This window comes from Macrobrachium rosenbergii, chromosome 5 (assembly GCF_040412425.1).
Source record: "Macrobrachium rosenbergii isolate ZJJX-2024 chromosome 5, ASM4041242v1, whole genome shotgun sequence".
NCBI lineage: Eukaryota > Metazoa > Arthropoda > Malacostraca > Decapoda > Palaemonidae > Macrobrachium > Macrobrachium rosenbergii.
Window position 1 is genome coordinate 1,765,918 of NC_089745.1, and position 20,000 is coordinate 1,785,917.

A 20,000-nucleotide genomic window follows, 5' to 3' on the forward strand; every position below is an offset into this window, starting at 1 on the left:
TTTAAAGCTGAACTTTTTATCTCTCTCTCTCTCTCTCTCTCTCTCTCTCTCTCTCTCTCTCTCTCTCGCCGAAATTGGATACTGTACCCGAAATACGCATAGTGTTTGTCACTGTGAATGTGAATGTATAATGTCACATTTCAATTTTTATTGAGGACTCGGTACGATTTTGATATTGCTTCTTTTAGAGACTTTTTCTTTTGGAAACAAAAAAAAACTTCCTTTCAGGGAATTTTTCTTTTTAAAAACTTCCTTTGGTGACTTTTTCTTTTAAAAAACTTTGTGACTTTTTCTTTTTAAAACACTTCTTTTAGTGAATTTTCTTTTAAAAAAACTTCCTTTAGTGACTTTTTCTTTTGAAAACCTTCTTTTAGCGACTTTTCTGTTTAAAAACTTCCTTTAGTGACTTTTTCTTTTGAAAAAACTTCTTTTAGTGACTTTTTCTTTTAAAACTTCCTTTGGTGACTTTTTTTTAAAAACTTCCTTTGGTGACTTTATTTTGAAAAAAAAAATTCTTTTAGTCAATTTTCTTTTTAAAAACTTGAGTGACTTTTTCTTTTAAAAACTTCTTTTAGTAACTTTTTCTTTTAAAAACTTCCTTTAATGACTTTTTCTTTTGAAAAAACTTCCTTTGATGACTTTTTTTTGAAAAAGAAAAACAGTTATCAGAAGGTAAATATTCATATAATAATTCTGCTATCTATTTTATTTATTATTGTCTTAGCAAAAACAATATTTTTCTACCTTTCAATATTATTATTATTATTATTATTATTATTATTATTATTATTATTATTATTCTGAAGTTGAAACCTATTCATATGGAACAAGCCCACCAAAGGGGCCACTGAATTTGAAATTCAAGCCTCCAAAATGTATGGCGTCAGTTTAGCCCAAATTCAAAGAACAACTTTAATTTAGACTTTCAAGATTCTTCCACGAAACAACACTACACAAAATATCTCCATGTTCTTCCTTTCAAAATGATTCAGTTTAAAATAATCTCCTTCACAAAACACGTGTTCTCCTAAAATATCAGCCATTACTATTATTAATAATCGATAATTTCTTATAAAAGAGCTCAAGATTAACATACACTAGCTAAGCCGGTTTGCAAATTCCTGAGAAGTATGAAAATATTGCACCAGCCCCGGTTTTTTCGTCATGCCCGTAGGTTAGGTTAGATTAGGTAAAGTTAGAGATACACCACCAAGTAATTTGGGTGTGGGAAACATAATGAGATTATTTTCAAGAAAATTCTATGGTTAGTTTTTAAGATATGTCCCGCTTTTTTTTTCAGGGAAAAATCTCTAGCACAAAATGCGAAGAGATTTTGGGTGGTGTCTAATTCCTAATGAAATGCGTCTTGTTATTGTTTTCTCTAATTTCATTTACAGCCACACAAATTATTTTACTCCCCTTCTTGATTAAGAACAAAGCAGAGAGAGAGAGAGAGAGAGAGAGAGAGAGAGAGAGAGAGAGAGAGAGAGAGAGAGAGAGAGAGAGAGAAAACTACACAGACACACACATATATAACACAGATACAGAGAGAGAGAGAGAGAGCAGAGATAAATTTACATATATACAAGAGAGAGAGAGAGAGAGAGAGAGAGAGAGAGAGAGAGAGAGAGAGAGAGAGAAATTTTACACACACACACACACATATACATATATACAGAGAGAGAAAAATTTTACACACACATACATACATATATATACAGTATATACAGAGAGAGAGAGAGAGAGAGAGAGAGAGAGAGAGAGAGAGAGAGAGAGAGAGAGAGAGAGAGAGAGCAAACGACGCTCCAGACACTCGATTAATACATACAGTTCCAATCCCGAAGAACCTTCATTATCAACAAAACGTTGCCAGGAAACCTAAGCGTTTTCAACGTACCTAAGCAAATCCCGGAGAGGACAATAAACCACAGAAACAAAAGATGCCTTATATAAACTGCACAGTCATCAAGAAGCACTCATCGGTACAAGGCTAATGAACGTCGCTTGTTTGTACAGCTTTCATTTCTGCTCTGCAAACAACACAGGGGGTTTTTATAGAGAGAAAACGAAGCCTTACGGTGGAAAATGTAATGTTTATTCATATATTTTTTGTGCGTGTGTAATTTAGATAGTCTACTGGGAAAAACTACGTGTTTGACTATTGCTAAATCTTAATTAAATGCATAGGAAAACTGTATTTGATAAAACAAAGTTTTACGATTGAAAATGCAATGTAACCTTTTTATATTTTTTGTTTGTAAAGCAGCCTAAGGGAAAAACCATTATTAAATCTTAAACAGTTGGATGCATGGCACAACTGTACTTGATAAATACGATTTAATTCGAAAATATCATTTCAAAACCGCCGTCAATTATGGGGCAGATATACTGTATATCTGCTAAGAGTTTTATTACCATATTTAAACTAAATGATTTAGGACCTTAAAATATAAAAAAAAAAATTCCATAAAACTATAAACGGAATACATTTCGCAACCCCCCTTCCAAAAAAAAACACAAATAAATAAAAAAAAACCTTTTCATACGGCCTCCTTGAATCCAGTTTAGGCCTAAGGCCCAGACAGAGGAGGGACCATGGGGCGGGAGGGGGACACTCCCAGCAGGGGGCGATAAATAAACGAAAGCCTTCGACGCGTCTCACCTGTGCAATGAAGCAATTTACTCACGAAGTAAAAGAGAGAGAGCTCCTTAACAACAAGTAAAAAATGCCAATCGAGTTTTCTGTACAAACGCTACAGCGTATAATCAAGGCCACCGAAAATAGATCTATCTTTCGGTGGTCTCGGTATAATGCTGTATGAGCCACGGCCCATGAAGCTTTAACCATGACCAGGTGGTGGCCTATCCTACATAGTTGCCAGAAGCACGATTATGGATAACTTTAGCCTTAAATAAAATTAAAACTACAGAGGCTAGAGGGCTGCAACTTGATATGTTTGATGACTGGAGGGTGGATGATCAACATACCGATTTGCAGCCCTCTAGCCTCAGTAGTTTTTTAGATCTGAGGGCGGACGGACAGACAAAGCCGGCACAATAGTTTTCTTTTGCAGAAAACTAAAAAAGGATGGTTCTTCAACATAATCATTATATTCTACAATCCTAGGATCAATTTGTTCCAAGACGATGGTGGTAATCTAAAATCCAGGCGATTTACAATTAAGAGGAAGTCGATTCAGTGTTCCTACATTGCTGAATACAGGTACTATACTCGAAAGGAAAGATTCCTGATACAGTAACAGCTACGCTTAATTAAACAAACAAAGCTCAACAAACTAAACAAACGAAGCCCAGCACACTAAACACACACACAGCCTAACACACTAAATGCACAAAACCCCAACAAACTAAACAAACAAAGCCAAACACACTTAACAAATAAAGCTTAACACACTAAACATACAAAGCCTAACAAATTACACTGAAGAAGCCTAATAAATTACAGGAACAAAGCCCAACAAATTAAACAGAGCCTAACAAACTAAACTCACACAAAGCCTCACACACACAACCAACAGAGCAAAACAAGCTAACATTACAAACAAAGCCCAAAAAAAACTAAACAAACAAAGCCAAAAAACTAAACAAACAAAGCCCGAAACAAACTACATCCACAAAGCCCAACAAACTAAACAAACAAAGCCCAAGAAACTGAACACAAAAAAGCCCAACATGCTGAAAAAAATCCACCCACAAAGCCCAACAAATTAAACAAACAAAGCCCGAAGCCAACCCACAACGAGCCCCACACAGCCCAACAAACTAAACAAACAAAGCCCGAAACAAACTACACCCACAAAGCACCAATCACACTAAAAACACAAACAAAGCATAACAAACTAAACAAACAAATCCCCAAACAAACTACACCCACAAAGGCCCAAAACCCCACCAGAAACACACAAACAAAGCCCACTAATACAGTCGTTCCGTCGAGAGGTACAATTCCAGAGGCCTTTTCCACGCAATGAGAGAGCGTGCCGTCGCCGCCAAAGGCGTTATGGCGTCGCATTACGCGCATAACGCGACAGTTTTACACTGATTAATAACACCGTGCAATTCTGGTACCTCGCCCGCAGATTTTCATAATAACGACGAGGTACCTCCGCGACCGGCGAGGTACTGCCTCCGCTACCTTTAAAAAACTGAGGTGAATGTGGGAGCGAGCGAGCGCAGAGCCTTCGACCAAGATGGGAGATTCAAGCTAATGATTTTTTTTTATTAAGCATTGAGATGCGATTATCTGAGCATTTAGTTATTTGAGAGTTTCGAGGTTTAATAAATTGTCTAACGATCTCGGTTCTTAGAGAGGGATGTAGTAATAGGCATGTGATTTTTATATATATATATATATATATATATATATATATATATATATATATATATATATATATGTATGTATACATACATTATAGCAAGCAATCGTTTATATTTAAACATTTCTATGGGCTTAAACTGATTACATACATATATATACAGTATATATAGTATATATGTATCATATATACATATGTACATATATATATATATATGTATATATATACACACGACTATATGAAGAAGTACTCTAGGATATATAATATAAAGTATATACCAATAACATACATCTAAAATCTCAATCAATCGTTTGTTTTACATTATATTTAAAATTATTTTATGCCTATAACGAAAAAAATAGCAATCATAAGAAAGCAAATATCTAAAATACCAAAATCTACTTTCGAATAACACACACACACACACACACAGACACATATATTACTGGAATGTTTACAGGAAGAGGTATGGATCCCAGGAAAGTCTACAGTTACACTGCCCTAAAATGAAAAACTAAAACTGCAGTATCTGCAAAATGTTCGAAACTGAGATAAGCCACTTATTGGACTCGTGAAACACTAATACACAAGTTACTGCAGTTTCAGAATGATTCTTCAATGCTTTTCCACGAGTATTTAGGGGGTCCCATTTGCAGTGTCTGCAAAATCAGTGGTAAGGCATGGGAGTGTCTACCATTTTTCTCAGTTTTGTATTTTTGCACATACTGCAGTCTTCCACTTTGGGGCAGAGTAGGTTACTACACCTGTGAACTATTCTGAACAAGAATTTTCAATCTATCACATCCGAAAAAATGCGCACGCGCGTTTCTCTTACATTAAAGGTTTAAAATTATCATATTTCTGTCATTATAAAAACAGCATTATTTCGGCAGTATCTCATATGACTAATGTAGTATGACAATTTTTTTTTACAGATTAACAATCTGAAAGAAACAGAGAGAGGTTTTTCAAATCTCATTATATGGTCCCCTGGTATAGTGCATAGTGTCGTGGCATGCCACTCAGATGTAGCGGGTTCGCGTCTCCCCCAGGGCGATGAAAAATCACTGGCTCTGCAACATGAACAGTTATTGCTGCAGTGTGGGGTCTGCTGCGGTGGAGGTTGAAACCAACATTCTTTGAAGCTTGAATTCAAGTCAATGGCCCTTTTGTGTGCTTGTTCCATGTGAATAGGTTTCATCTACTGAATAATAATAATAATAATAATAATAATAATAATAATAATAATAATAAAAATAATAATAATAAATCATTTCTAGCAACGACTACCTGATGTTTTCACCTTTCTGTAAACTGTATTCTTCTTCTCTGTAAACGGTATTTGAGCTGGTAAATCTAGAGTGAGGAAAACGAAGATACCACTGATAGATCAAGGCCAACGAGCGTATTCCAAGGGTAACATTTCTGACCACAAAAAAAAACTCCCAAGTGTTGAAAATTTCAATTTGGTAACAGATCACGACCAAAACTTCCATTTAGAAAACTTCAATTTAGGAAAATATGTAAGCTTCAAATCGTTATAGAAAACTTCACGTTGGGAAATTTATAAACCAGATCCTTAAGGTAACAGATCTGGACCAAACCTTCCAAATGTAGAAAAACTTCAATTTAGGAAATCTATAAACTTCAAATCCCTTGAGGTAACAGATCGGGAACAAAACTTCCAAATGTAGAAAAACTTCAATTTAAGAAAAACTACAAACTGCAAATCCTTAAGGTAACAGATCAGGACCAAAACTTCCAAATTTAGAAAAACTTCAATTTAGGAAAATCTATAAACTTCAAATCTTTATAGAAAACTTCACTTTGGTAAATCTATATATAAATGAAATCCTCTTAGAAAACTTCACTTTGTTTTAAATCTATAAACTTCAAACCCTTTAAGGCACAGACATAGACCAAAACTTCTACATCTAGTACAAAACTTCACTTTAGGAAAACTTATAAACTTCAAATAATCCTAAGGTAACCTGCCACCCTTCCACCTGACCATTCAATGAGTTGGGCAAAAACCCGTTCCACTAAAAAAAAAAAAAAACTGAACCTCACAGAAAAAAAATCCAAAAATAAAAATAAAAACCTGAACCTCAAATGGTTATCTCTTGACGTGAGCTGGCATTTTTATGGGGGAGAAGGAGAGCTGGACCATAGGCACGTCGCCCTCAAAAGGGCACGATAACGTCGTCAGGGGGAGCGAGGCCCCCCGCGGGGGCAGGGTCCCCCGGAGGATTAATGAGAACGTACATAAATCCCTCTAAAAGATCCCACCTGGACACAGTATTGGTAGTGGGTTTTTTTTCTTTGTTTTTTATTTGACTGTTTTTTTTTTCTCTCTGGGATAGGACTAAATATTTCTGTGGATTTAACATGGGATAATATAGTAACTGAACGATTTACTGGGAATATCGTTTGAATTTTCATATATACACATATATGTATATATATATATGCATATATACATACACACACATATATTATATATATGTGTGTATAATTGTGATAGCCACAATGTATGTATATATCTAAATAGATATATATATATATATATATATATGTATATATATATATATAAATATAGAGAGAGAGAGAGAGAGAGAGAGAGAGAGAGAGAGAGAGAGAGAGAGAGAGAGAGAGAGAGAATTTTCACTGCTGTACGCCACCAAAAAAAAAATATTCACAAGAACTTTTGTTAAAACTAAACACATTAGGGAGCTTTTACCGATCAGTGGAATTTTACTATTATTTATGCAGACTCAAAGAATGCTGTCCAATAAAATTTCATTGTTTACAGAAAAAAAAAACAAGCTGAGGTTTCAATATTAAAATAGCACGACAAAATCTCACTGAAACACTCTGAACCTGCACTTCAGTAAATAAAACACTTTGAACCTGCACTTCAGTAAATAAAACACTTTGAACCTGCACTTCAGTAAATAAAACACTTTGAAGTGTTTTTAAGTGATATCCGAAACTGACCTGGAAGTGTTTTCACCAGGTAAGGCAACCACAAGGGTTCTCCTCCCAAACGTACCGAGCCGTTTCTGTAGCACCTAGGCAAGACGCAGTAACAAGACGCAGAAAGGCAAGACAAGACACAAAAAGGCAAGACGCAGAGAGACACCACGCAGAGAGGCAAGACAAAAAATGTCAAGACACAAAAAGGCAAGACGAAGAAAGGCAAGGCGCGGAAAGACAGGACACAAAAAAGGCAAGACGCTGAGAGGCAAGACGCAAAATATCAAGACACAGAGGGCAAGACGCAGAAAGACAAGACACAAAAAGGCAAGATGCAGAAAGGCAAGACACAAAAAGGCAAGACGCAGAAAGGCACCAGACAGAAAAGAAAAAGAAATGGAAACAAAAAGGCAAAAGTCAAGAAACAAAAGGTAAGACGAAGAAAGGAAAGGCGCAGAGAGGCAAGACACAAAAAGGTAAGACGAAGAAAGGAAAGGCGCAGAGAGGCAAGACTCAAAAAGGTAAGACGAAGAAAGGAAAGGCGCAGAGAGGCAAGACTCAAAAAGGAAAGACGAAGAAAGGAAAGGCGCAGAGAGGCAAGACGCAAAATGTCAAGACGCACAAAAGCCGGAGAGGCAAGACGCAAAACGTCAAGACACAGAAAGGTAAGACGCAGCAAGCCAGAGAGGCAAGACGCAAAATGAAAAAAAGCCGAGAGGCAAGACGCAAAATGTCAAGACACAGATAAGCAAGAAGATTAACACCAAGATTTCTCACTGGAATAAATTCCATACAAAATCCATTTGCATAAAAATAAATACAGAAATTATCACTGGAAAATCGAAAATTAAGGTTACAGCGCTGCGACCTATAAGGTCATTCAGCGTTGAAGATGGTGTTGAAACGATCGTTAGGATAGGGTTAAGGGAAGTGAGATGGAAGGTAGGGAATGTGAACGGAGGTAGAGTAAAAGGAATGAAAGGGACGCTACACAGAACCGTCAGCAATGCCAACAGTGCACCGCGTGAGGATGAATAAATAAATAACTAATTAAATAAATACATAAATGGGTAATTAAATAAATACATAAATAGGTCATTAAATAAGTGACTGGACCGAATGAGGATTATATAACCCTACCAAGACCCTCGGTTCCAAAGACGATAAACAATTACAACAATAAAATAATAAACAAGAATATATATATATATATATATATATATAATATAAGAATATATATATATATATATATATATATATATATATATATATATATATATATATATATATATATATATATATATATATAACATGAAAACAAGTACACCAGTCTCTATGAATGTTGTGCAATTTGAACCTCAAAGTTGATACGAGATTCAATGCATTACTGCCCATAACACTGCACCGTGTACTTCATAAAATTATTTATATTTTTATCTATTTATCTATTGATCTATTAATTTATCTTTTTCTTTTTTTACTTTTCTAATAACTGATCTCTTGTTTCTTCATATCCTATGACCTTCTGTAACTTCTTGCAAATGAACGCCATATTCTGTGGAAGCTCGAATTTCAAATCAATGGCCCCTGTGGGCTTGTTTCATATGAATATGGTTCATCTCGTGAATAATAATAATAATAATATTAATAATAATAACAATAATAATATATCCTCTGGAAGCTAGAATTTCAAGTCAATGGCCCCTGTGAACTTGCTTCATATGAATAGGGAACACCTTGTGAATAATAATAATAATAATAATAATAATAATAATAATAATAATAATAATAATAATAATAATAACAATAATAATAATAATAACACCTACTATCCGTGAACTTCCCACAGACGAGGTTAAGAAAGCACTTGACTTAATTAAAGAGTGAATAAAAAAAACCTTGTATTAAAATTTAAAAATTTGGAGACGTCTGAAAAGCAGATTCGTGACCTGAGGAATGGACTAATGCTCTCAAGAGAATTCTCCGAGAGAGAGAGAGAGAGAGAGAGAGAGAGAGAGAGAGAGAGAGAGTGGACATTAATCTAGATACATGTAATCACATAAACCTCTAAAGGACTATATATACTGTATAACAGTAAAACTGAGAGAGAGAGAGAGAGAGAGAGAGAGAGAGAGAGAGAGAGAGAGAGAGAGAGAGAGAGAGAGAGAGAAATACATTAATCAAGATACATGTAATTACATTAACCTCTCTAAAGGACTATAATATATATAGTAGTAAAATTGAGAGAGAGAGAGAGAGAGAGAGAGAGAGAGAGAGAGAGAGAGAGAGAGAGAGAGAGAGAGAAGAGAGTACATTAAAAAGATACATGTAATTATAACATAAACTCTCTAAAGGTCTATAATATATATAACAGTAAAATTGAGAGAGAGAGAGAGAGAGAGAGAGAGAGAGAGAGAGAGAGTCAATACAGTAATTACTGCAACGAAAGACAAAGATTTCGTATTTACCTCGACCGAAGTCAAACTCGGCCAAGGACGAACAAAGATTGAGAAAGAAAAACAAGTGTCGGGAGAAAAGGTAATTAGCAAGATCAAAATGACTGATAAAGGAATTACAGAGAGAGAGAGAGAGAGAGAGAGAGAGAGAGAGAGAGAGAGAGAGAGAGAGAGAGAGAGAGAAATATAAACTACATTAATCAAGATAAAATCCAATCACAAAAACCTCCCTAAAGGACTACTAGTAAAACTGAGAGAGAGAGAGAGAGAGAGAGAGAGAGAGAGAGAGAGAGAGAGAGAGAGAGAGAGAGGACTTAATTGCTTCTGACATCTACAGCTCTTTGTTGAAACTAATCTTCGAGGACTGATTGGATAACGCTACCGTTTGAAACCTGTACTGTCATACCGAATTCCCCCTGTCTTAATAATATAGAAATTAGGTCTACTGGCTCTGTGCTGGTGATTGCCAAAGCTTCACTATTCGCTGTATCAACACAGGGGATATATTCATAATCTAATCAAGAATACAGCATTATTCATAATCTAATCAAGAATACAGAAACATTCATAATCTAATCAAGAATACAGAAATACATAATTCATAGAAACATTCATAATCTAATCAAGAATACAGAAATATCCATAATCTAATCAAGAGTACAGCAATATTCATAATCTAATCAAGAAGCCAGAAATGTTTGAAATCTAATCAAGAATCCAGAAATATTTATAATCTAATCAAGAATACAGAAATATTCATAATCTAATCGAGAATACAGATATATTTATAATCTAATCAAGAATACAGCATTATTCATAATCTAATCATGAATATAGAAATATTCGTAATCTAATAAAAAATACAGAAATATTTATAATCTAATCAAGAATATAGAAATATTTATAATCTAATCTAGAATATAGAAGTATTCATAATCTAATCAAGAATATAGAAATATTCATAACCTAATCAAGAATATAGAAATATTCATCATCTAATCAAGCATACAGCATTATTCATAATCTAATCAAGAATACAGAAATATATTCATAATCTAATCAAGAATACAAAAATATTTATCATCTAATCCAGAATATAGAAATATTTATAATCTAAACTAGAGTATAGAAATATTCATAATCTAATCAAGATTATAGAAATATCCATAATCTAATCAAGAATAGAGAAATATTCATAATCTAATCAAGAATATAGAACTATATATCTTTTATCATTATAGCATATAATTAAACATACACAAATTACTCCAATGGTATTGTCTACCCTTATGACTGATAACTCTTGAAAACGTTTCTCTTATTTCATAGCTTATCTTCAATCTAATTAATTTTTTTGTTATCTACCTAATGCAGTCTATTACACATTTCTTTTTCTATTTTCGTACCGGTTTGTGTTCCCTCTCAAATTGTATTACTGATTTTCCAACAATGCTTGCAACTCAAGAGTTCAAGCGAAGACGCAATATATTACTGACACAATACAATTCTCCTTGTATTTTAATCGTTCATTTATATTTTTTACCTATTTATTTATTGCTAGTCAATAATAATCGACTTCTTTCTGTATTTCCTATAATCTGTAATTTCTGTCAGTTGATCACGATACTCTTTGAAAGCCTGAATTTCAAGGCAGTGGCCCCTGTTGGCTGGTTCCATGGGAATAGGGTTCATCTTCCGAATAATAATAATAATAATAATAATAATAATAATAATAATAATAATAATAATAATAATAATAATAATTAAAGCAGATTTAAGAAAATTTATCAATTTGGTGCAACTATAAATTGAGAAAGGCTATTTAGTGTGTGTGTGTGATTTGCACTCTCCCAAATATTACTGCATTTGGCGAAGTAATTATCGCACAGGCTGGCTATATTTACTAAAAACAGCACACTACCAATTTCATAGGGAAACCAGGGCAGACAAAGGAACCAAATATATTCGTCGACCTATACAATGTGTTTGTCTACACAGGTACTTATAGGGGATGGCTGTCGAATTTCTACGTACAGACACAATATACTAAGATGCCTTTAGAGACATTCAATACTTCTTCTCTTCTGCTCTATATATCACGTGTGAATGTGAATACTATTACACACACACATACATACACACACACACACACACACACACACATATATATATATATATATATATATATATATATATATATATATATATATATATATATATATATATACATACATACACACACACACACATATATATATAACGTATTGATGAATATAATTACTTACACATGTATATACATATATATGCATTTTATATATATTTATATATTATATAATATAGATGACTGTAAAATACTTTCTGTTAAAACAGAATTCCATCTAATAAAAGGAGCCCATAAAAACATACATATAAATATATATGCATATACATATATATATACACATGTATATATCATATATATATGTATAGGATACATATATAGATATATATATATATACATATAACATTTCCTGCTTACAAAATTAATATCCTTTCTCTGACAACGGCTTATTTGTTCTTAATATTTACTACCGAAATATGACAGAGAGAGAGAGAGAGAGAGAGAGAGAGAGAGAGAGAGAGAGAGAGAGAGAGAGAATCAGAAAACCGCCACTGACGAGACTTCAGTGCAAAGACTATGTATCTGAAACAATCCACAATCACGAAACCCTCAGACTGCAAGGTCTTATCACCACAATGCCGGATGGCCACAGGGGCGGCTGAGCCTTTTTCTTTTTAAAGAATAAGGACCAAAAATCACGGACAAAGCCTCGGATTATCACCCTATCCTGCAGCCATTGACACGTGGCTGGAATCCGTACTTCCCACACACACACACCCACACCCCCCCAACTTCATCAAGTCAGCTGCTTGCATTCGTCAAAGCAAGCAACAGAACAACAGATTCAGGACAACGCCAAAATCCAACAGGTGGATTTGGTGGGGTTGTAGCAGGAGTGAGCAGCGGCCTCCTGAGTAAAAGGGGTGAGGAAGGATGAGGAGGGAGGAGGAGGAGGAGGAGGAGGAATGAGGAGGAGTACGAGGAAGGTTGCTGCATTACTCACCTGGGCGTGAATACTGATGTCTTGAGAGAGAGAGAGAGTCTCCAAGACGGCTAGCTGTTCTTGTTGCTGCTGCTCAAGAAAAAATATAATCCTTTTTTTTATATGTGGTACAGCGTTCGTCAACAGAAATATTTTTATAAATATTAACTCGCCCAACATTCGACACTTCGAACTAAACTTTTGAAATGCAAAAATAAATAAATAAATAAACTTCTGAATATCACAAATGTATGGGGGAAGGTCAAAATGCGCAAATAAAGAAAAACACGCCGTTTAACACTTGCAAGAACCTTGGATATTTCTCTTTAGCTTTAAAAAAAAAACACACACAATAAACAAAAATAGAAAAAGGAAGGCATTCGTAAAACGATAAAAAGGGGGATGATGCGTTTTACATATTCTCCATCGGTTCACTTTGTAAAAGACGGATACAGAACAAAAATATTCACACAGCGGAGAGTGAAGGAAAACGGGGAGGGTAGTAGACTACATGAGCCCGCCGCCGCGTCTGCAGGATTACCACACACACACACACTCACACACCCTTCTCACTCGCCAGGCGAACGTCAACTGATTGTGGGATCGGTCTGGACGCTGGAAGAGCCCGCCTGGGGCCATACACTGCCAAACGGACGCGAAAAAGTTTTCTTTCTGTCTCTCGTCTCCTGTTCACAATGTTACGTCGCGGGCGCTGCAGCCGCGCGGGTCCAGAAATTCTTCCCCGGAATCCCTCGAAGATCGGGCGATTTCCAGTGGGCCCCTTTTCGATTTCGGACTCTTGGACGGGACTCTTGCGTTGCTTGTTCTTTTTCCCATCTCGCGACGGTGCCACGGCCTCCTCTTAAAATTAAAAAATGGGGGTATTTACTACCAAACAGGCATCGATTTTCGGTGTGGTTTAACGAAGGTCCCACGGTCGTTACAATCTGGTGAACTAACCGCCAAAGAAGTGAGGGCCTGGGGCCCTCTCCTCCTCCTACTCCTACTCCTCCACTCCCGCAGTCAATGTACTTACAGTCGAACTTCACACTGACACACACACACACAGACACACACAGAAAACGGCTCAGTTAAATCTTTCTCAAAGACGTACCAATGAGTGATATCGCACGCCCCACAACAGCTCCTTTGGAAATGACACCTCGTCATTAAAGTCTCTCCTTTTTTACAGAGGTAATGCAATCGGTGTGATGAAGAGGAGACGATGGTAGGAGATGTTGATGATGATGATGATGATGATGATGTTAAGCGAGAAGAGGAAGAGGAGGAGGAGGAGGCGTAGTATCTGAAGAAGCCCTGTCGAGCGGATCCCTCATGAGAGAAGAAGAAGAAGAGGAGGAGGAAGAAGAAGAAGCAGCCGGGGAAACGAGGAGAGGTTTACCCTAGGGAGTAGCACATACACACGCCCCCTCTCTCTCCCTCTCCCCCTTCCCTCTCCCTCTCCCCCTCTTGAGGATGCGTAGTAGTACTTACCTGTACTCGATCACCATCGCTTTGCAAACAAACGTTGCCATTCCTTTTCGAACCTCTTGCAGGTTAATAGTCCTAGGGAGGGGGGGGAGATGGGAGGGGAGGGGGAGGGGAGGGGGAGGGGAAGGGGGAGGGGGTTTGGGTCACACAAGAGAGAAGGAAAAGTGGTAATACAAAAATATAATAATAATAATAATAATAATAATAATAATAATAATAATAATAATAATAATAATAATAATAATAAATGTTTCGTACAATCAAGCCTTTTCAGTTATTCCTTAAGAGTATTTGCTTGGTTTTTTTTTTATAATATTAAAAACAAAACGTGACGTGACAACATGAATGGTCAACTCGCAGATTTATTAAGGAAATATGACAGCATAAACATTTTGACGAAGGACACATCGCTCACATGCTAATAATTATTCTCTCATACCCAGTGGCGACCCACTACAGTTGACTAAAAAAACTAGACCCCTAATTTACTGCTTAGTAAGCTAGAAGAAGCAAAATGAATTTTAAGAGAAGCGCCAGAGAACATTATATATAAATAAATATATATATATATATATATATATATTATATATATTTATATATATATATATATATATATATATATATATATAAATATATACTGTATATATATATATATATATATATATATATATATATATATATATATATAGTATATATATATATATAATATATATATATATATAATATATATATATATATATATATATATATATATATAAACGTACGCATAACGGAATACAAATAGCCTCTCTAATCATCTGTAAGCAATCATAAAGGAAAGCTTATACATAAAGAATCTTCTCTTTTGAACCTCCGTATTACTGTAAATTTGCGTTATTTGGAATAAATAAATAAATAAATAAATAAATATATATAATATATATATAACATATATATATACTGTATATATAACACACGAAGCAAATAGCATTTGAAAAAATAAAAAAGTCCCACCAATCCCGCATGCAAAACGAATGGCGTAATCTCTCGCAACCCGCACAGAGGCCTTATGGGTAACCCAGCAAATTGGCAGTTCCAGCAGACGACAGGTGTCACGAAGAGTGGATTCCTCTAATGACGGGACCTCTGCACCCCCTTATGCGACGGGTAAAAGGTGTCCCATTCACCAGAGAGGATGCTACGACAGAATCTCGTTCCCTTGAAAGAGCGTATTATGTTAAGTAATTTGTATTATTAGAGAAGAAAATGGTTCATATTTTAATTAAAAATGGCCACATTAATAGACAAACTGTATAGGTAAATGACTTGAGCTAAATACTACTGTAAATACACACGTCAAAGAGAGATACGTAAGTACATGGCTGGTAGTATTATGATGTTCGCTGGTTTGAAAAGGTCAAAATCTTGCCCTACAATGGAAGACTGCAGTTTCTGCAAAATGAAAACTGAGAAAAATGGTAGATACTCCTTGTCTTTACTACTGATTCTGCAGATACTGCAAATGGGACCCCACATACTCGTGGAAAGCATTGAAGAATCATTATGAAACTGCAGTAACTTTGTGTATTTTGCTCTCACGAGCCCCATAGGTGCATATCTCATTTTCGAAAGTTTTGCAGATACAGCAATTTTGCATTTTAGGGCAGAATAGTGCAGTGTATATTACTCGTTCTAGTAATGTGCTAATGACATTTATCTACTGTTAATCTTATTGCTATGTCCCCTCAATGATTTATTCTTGTCTCTAAATACGAACATTTTAATCATTGAATTTTTCTGCTAAGCAAGGGTCTCTGGGCTTTCTCTGAATAATAATAATAATAATAATAATAATAATAATAATAATAATAATAATAATAATAATAATAATAATAATAATAAAATATGAATAATAATAATAATAATAATAATAATAATAATAATAATAATAATAATAGTACCTATCATTCTAGTTTTATAAAAAAAATATTCAACCCTCCACTGAGTAGGTACAAAAAATACTTGGAAATTGCGTAGCATAGATATATTGTACTGTACAATACAGTCTTCGAAACGATTCATTAAATACAGATAATACCAGGAGAATTGTTTCGTAGTATGGAATGGTATATAAAATATAGGCCAAAGGCCAGGCGCTGGGACCTTTGAGGTCATTCAACGCTCAAAGGGAAACTAGAGAATAAAAAGGCATTAAAGTTGTATCAGGAGGAAAACTTCGCAGCTGAACTATGTGAAACAATTGTTAGGAGAAGGTCCAAGAAAGGAAGATGGAAGAGAATATGAACGGAGGTACAGTAAAAAGAATGAAAGGGGTTGCAGCTAGGGACCGAAGGAACGCAGCGGAGGCCCTTAAATAGTAATGCCTACAATGCAACGCGAGAGGTGAACTGACGGCGCTAACGAACCCTACGGGAGCCTTCTATACAACGTTAAACAGAAAAGCACCGAGTAAATTCTCATGTGTATTTAAATTGCGCGTGTATAAAACAAGTTAAATTCTAGGCATTTACAGCATTTAAAAAAGCCTAATCCACGCTCCCGCACCCATCATTCTCCCGACCATTTCCGAACCCTTGACGATCGAAATTGCAGCTAATGGCAACTTCACATCAGCGGGACAATTTAGACCCCCAAAAAATAATGATTCTATTACGCCGACAACAAAGCACTTTGCGCGCATTCCACCGGCGGCTTTGACGGGAATCAGAATAATGACGATCAAATTGAGGGCTCCGAATACTCTTTGGTATAATGTTTTGGCGCAGGCCGAAATGTATCTACGTGCATTAAGTGGTAACTATGTTTTAGTTTTTTTAATCCATATCGGCTCTGTGAATGGATGTGTGATTTGTATAAATGGTTATGTGGTTATGCTATGAATATATATATATATATATATATATATATATATATATATATATATATATATATATATATATATATATATATATATATATATTATATAAATTGTATATAATAAATATATAGATGTATACCTATCACACATTACATTACTTAGTATGTATATATATATATATATATTGTATATATATATATATATATATATATATATATATATATATATAATATTTTATATATATATATATATATATATATATATATATATATATATATATCTATATATATAAACCCACATTAACACAGGTGAAAAATACTTTTCACCTGTGGTAATGTCACAAATGAATCGCCTGCTAAAGTGATTATAATCATATATACGCATAACACAAACATACACATACACACACACATATATATATACACACATACATAAAACATGCGTGTGCGTATTTGGGAAACCATCAAAGACCCTTCTTCTGCTTATATACATCAAAAATTAAAGTGACTTACGAAACCCCTATTAAACACACAGCAATCCAGCGCTCCTTCCAAAACGAAAAATAAACAAGCAGTATATCATGAAACAGACTGATGTAACATACATACATCCACACGAAATGACCCAACGTGGATGAAAGGAATCTCCGAGTAAACAAGTTTGCCGAGTCTTCGGTTCCAGGAAGCGATCTCTTCACAGATCTGTTTCACTTGCGCAGACTTGTGGATCAAAAAGAGCCTCTTTGTTTTATAATAACATGGAGCAGCCTTCAAAGATTAATTGAAAATAAATAGGATACACCCGACAGTTCAGCGCTAAAAGGGAGACTGGGGGTTAAAAAGGTTCTAAAGGTGAAACAGGAGGAGTTGGGCTGAATAGAGAATTGAGGGCAAAGGCCAAGCACTGGGACCTACGAGGTCATTCAGCGCTGGAACGGAAATTGGACAGTAAAAGGTTTGGAAGGTGTAACAGGAGGAAAACCTCAAAGCAGTTGCACTATGAATCGATTGTTAGGAGAGGGTTAAGGAAAGTAAGATGGAAGAAAGAGAATATGAACGGAGGTACAGTCAAAGGAATGAAAGGGGTTGCAGCTAGGGGCCGAAGGGACGGTGCAAAAAACCTAAGCCATGCATACAGTGCAACGCATAAGGTACACTGGCGGCACCAACCCCCTACGGAGGATAAGAGCATTGGACAGACATGCAAAACATAAAAGTAGGCTACTTGTTCTCGCGCATGCGCGCACACAGTCCTAGAAAGCTTCAACAAATGGTCTTCATATTTCCACTACAGCAAAACTTAAATTTTTTTAATTAACACCGACAAAGACAAACAGAATTAGCTGAATCATTTGACCCTAAAATCAAACTTCAGGTGTCATTTAGCTTAATATCTATGCATCCTGCTTGATAATAAAAGCCATGGTCATTCTATGAATAATTACTTTGAACGAAACAGTTAAAATCCACAGGGAGATTTTTTTTTCAAAATAAAAACAAACACTTACTCGAACATGTAAAATGAAAGTAAAAGGAGTCTTTATTTTTCTTAAATAAAAATTGCAAGACACGGCAATCACTTTTTTCTATCAGATGTCTGAATCCGAGAAGTGAGAAGTTATATAAAAAAACCTCTATCTTGGAAGTATACAAGATGCCATTACCAAGAGATAACGACACAACTTGTTATTCCAGCAGAGAAGGTCTGGGGTCTCTCTCTCTCTCTCTCTCTCTCTCATTAAGCAAAATTCTCCAAAACCTAGAGATTTGCTACCTCTCTCTCCCTCTCTCTTAATTAGGCAAAATTCTCCAAAACCTAGTGATTTGTTGCCCCCTCTCTCTCTCTCTCTCTCTCTCTCTCTCTCTCTCTCTCTCTCTCTCTCTCTCTCTCTCTCTCATACAAATACAAGAGGTTTCTTCAAAACCTCATGATTTGTTACCTCTCTCTCTCTCTCTCTCTCTCTCTCTCTCTCTCTCTCTCTCTCTCTCTCTCTCTCTCTCTCTCTCTTAAATAAGCAAAATTCTTCAAAACCTAGGGACCTCTTCTCTCTCTCTCTCTCTCTCTCTCTCTCTCTCTCTCTCTCTCTCTCTCTCTCTCTCTCTCTCTCTGAGAATAATCTTCAAAATAACTATGATTTTAACCACCTCTCTCTCTCTCTCTCTCTCTTCCAAGCGTGAAGAACCAGTTTGGGTGGAGGTATTTCAATGCAGTCTCTTGTTACACAGATGACAACATTCAGGGCGAGAGCATTCTCTTTTGTCTTGGATGAGGGCGCGCAGGAGCGTTCTCGCTCGCTGCTCTACTAGATAGTGTCTGCGTATTCATCAGTAAAGCTTGCACATTCAATGGTAAAGCTCGCTCATTCATCGGTAAAGTTTGCATGTTCATTGGTAAAGTTCGCACCTTCATCGGTAAAGTTTGTGCATATTCAATGGTAAAGTTCGCGCATTCATCAGTAAAGTTTGCATATTAAATGATAAAGTTCGCACATTCATCAGTAAAGTTTGCATATTCAATGGTAAAGTTCATACATTCATCAGTAAAGTTTGCATATTCAGTGGTAAAGTTCGCGCATTCATCAGTAAAGTCTGCATATTCAATGGTAAAATTTGCACATTCATCAGTAAAGTTTGCACATTCAATGGTAAAGTTCGCTCATTCATTGGTAAAGCTTGCATATTCAGTGATAAAGTTCGTACATTCATCGGTAACGCTTGCATATTCAATGATAAACATCGCACAATCATCAGTAAAGTTTGCATATTCAATGGTAAAGTTCACACATTCATCAGTAAAGTTT

At 35.4% G+C, this 20,000-nt stretch overlaps 1 long non-coding RNA gene across 1 annotated transcript in view; it reads right to left on the reverse strand.

Annotated features, from left to right (window-relative positions):
- Positions 1 to 13,452, reverse strand: part of LOC136838417 (uncharacterized) — a 592,657-nt gene extending 579,205 nt beyond the window's left edge. The window contains exons 1-2 of the long non-coding RNA XR_010852992.1: positions 13,413 to 13,452; positions 12,874 to 13,050 (exon numbers count right to left, since the gene is read on the reverse strand). This is a non-coding gene — a long non-coding RNA (uncharacterized lncRNA). The remainder of the gene's footprint in view (positions 1 to 12,873; positions 13,051 to 13,412) is intronic.
- Positions 13,453 to 20,000: the final 6,548 nt, after the last annotated feature.